Here is a 2,640-nt window from a genome sequence, read left to right as displayed (position 1 = left end):
ACGTAACGCGCGCGCGCACACACGCGCGCACGCGCTACGTCACGTTGGCGAAAGCAACCCCGTCGATAGTCCGACGCTCCGGCGCAGCCGACGAAACCGGCGGCTGCCAACGCGCCGCGACGGCCCCGGCGTAGAGATGGCTTCTGCTCCAATTGCGCGGCGGCGCCGCCGACCGCGTGGACCCACAATGCATCGCGAGGAGAAAAATGGCGGATGCCAGCGCGAGCGGCGTGAGTGGCGCGAGCTGCACAAACATCGGAAATGAGCCGGAGATCGTGGTGGAACGGTTTATTGAAGCGATAAGACAACACCCCTGTGTATACGACACAAAACGGCTCGATTTTAGAGACAACCAGCGAAAACAGAACGCATGGGAACAAATAAGACGAAGCACCGGTCTCTCCACGGGTGAGTTGTTCCCGACTGCTGTGCTCGGCTTCACTTGCACCCTTCTCAGCCGAAGCATTCCACTGGCCGCATGTATCGTAATGTCTGACCGATTTTTTTTTGTCCCTCGTTTTCGATGTAGTCGAAGAATGCCACAAGTTGTGGAAGAAGCTCCGGGACCGCTTCACCCGGGAGGTAAAATCCATCGAGCTCGCTACGAGGAGCGGCAGCGCCTATGTTGCGAGGCAGTCATGGCAGTTTGGCGAAGCAATGTCTTTCTACAAGAACTGTGGTCGTCCAAGAAAGTGAGTTCTTTTGCTTTATTTTGGAATGTTTGTTTTCGCGGATCGAGGTACGTGGAGTTATGAGCGTGAAAAGTGTTCAATGCACGGCATGAATTGGGTGCTACGTTCACGCACAGGTTGTTCACTGAGCCTTCTTCTGTGTTTTTTTTTACCGTAATTTTACCTTCTGTACGGGGGCACACCTTGTTCATAATGAGCCTCCTTCGTTAATTCATGCTTTTGTACCGTGACGTTCCCCTTCTGTGAGAGAGGATTTAGTATCAGTTTTTTTTTTCATGTAACTGCCTATGAACTGCTGCGCTTTATCACGTTAGCATGGCTTTAGAAGAAGACCCTGGAGGAGCCTGTACAAAATTGCTCGTGTTTTTTGAAATGTTTCACGGCTTTTGTGTGGCTATGAAAATATTAAAATGAGATTGACTTTTTACCAGCTTCATAATGTACAGCAATATCAAACATGCAATAAAAAGTTGACGGGTGGTCAGACGTCTGTAGCAAAAATTTCTGTAGATCATTATGCTTCCGATTGTGCATTTGTGTTATGTGTTTTAGCGTTTGTGATCTCATGGGTTCGGGTGAGCTGCATTCTTAGAACTCGCGTGTATTTTGTTTTGGGTTAGTATGTGTGTTGGCTTTTTGTCATTTTTTATGGCTTTACTGCTTGTGCTGAGGGTAGGCTGAGGGTTGGGAACGGTTAGTAGGCAGCCCCCTGCCTAGGATATAGGTCGGAGATGTAGCTCCTGCTTTTGGAAGGTAGAAGATTTGCTCACCGAAACTTCCCGGCAACATCAGCATTTTCGCTCTGTGAAACTAGTACTAATGCGGATAATTGGAGCACTTGGTTCAGCATTTTGCTTACAGGAATGGCACTACTCACAGCATGAATAAGAAGGCATGATAAATGCATGGGCCTTGAATTTCAACTGAATTTCAAACATCAGTGTAAGTCAGAGCTCGTGTCCTTTTCTTTTTCTTCATCCGTTTGCGTAACGCTCTTACACTCGACAAGGCAGAGGTGCTCTGTTAGCAGTAAAGTAAAAAAAAAAGTGAAACGACAAGACTGAACTTATTGGAGTAAACCCTGTTTGTTTCAGGACTACCTGCAGCGTGGGCTTAAGGGCCCTGCCAGGAGGTGATGACATCCCCTCAACAGCAGAAGAAATTTTCAACAGTATGCAAGGTGATGATTCGGCAGCACCATCACCCACCGCCAATGTTGATGAAGAGCTGGAGCCCGCAGCAGCTAGTCCTGGTCAGCCTGCCAGGCAGGAAGACTCCACAGTGAGGGAGCCACCCTCAAAACGGTCCAAAAAAGCGTCCAATTACGATCACTTCGAGCAGCAGCTCCTTTCCCAGCTGGCCAAAAACACCTAAAATGAGACTTTCGAGCAATCAGTTGGCATGATCCTTGACAGGATGCCAAAGAGAATCGCCTCTCGCTTGAAGGTTAGAATAATGGAGCTAATAGCTGAATATGACGAGTCTGAGGCTTAATTTTAAGATATACTTTTTGAAGTGTAGGTGACAGGAAATATATCATCTGCACTAAGTTTCTTTTGATAACCTAGAGGGCACTGCCATTTCATTTTTTGCATTGCCTGCCATGCAGTGCAGTTTCCTAACATCGTTCTGTTGGTGTTCCTATTGTCTCAGTATACTACAAAGCTGTTATATATCTGTTGTTAGACTGTTGAATGGTTTTATTGCAAGTATTGTAAGCTTCAATGTGGTTAATAGTCTCCTACCTCTTTCACCACTTCATTGTTTCTGAATTCAAGCTGTGTGCATTGTCATGGTAATTCGTCTTTCAACTTTTACAAGTGATTTTTCAACATTTACAAACGATTTCATGATTATAACTTGCACCATTGCTAATTTATTGCTAATATATACATGAAGCATGTTGAGCAATAGTTGTTTGCCACCTTCGTGTGTTCTAACAAAATAT

The 2,640-nt window shown here is 46.1% G+C and overlaps 1 pseudogene; it reads left to right on the top strand.

The window, feature by feature from the left end:
• Positions 1 to 206: 206 nt before the first annotated feature.
• Positions 207 to 2,186, top strand: LOC149341958 (uncharacterized; annotated as a pseudogene).
• The last annotated feature ends 454 nt before the right edge of the window (positions 2,187 to 2,640 follow it).

This window comes from Amblyomma mixtum, chromosome 5 (genome assembly GCF_055824585.1).
Source record: "Amblyomma mixtum isolate Tamu chromosome 5, ASM5582458v1, whole genome shotgun sequence".
Lineage (NCBI taxonomy): Eukaryota > Metazoa > Arthropoda > Arachnida > Ixodida > Ixodidae > Amblyomma > Amblyomma mixtum.
The sequence above is the reverse complement of the archived record's forward strand: the minus strand, read 5'-3'. Positions and strand labels throughout refer to the sequence as shown.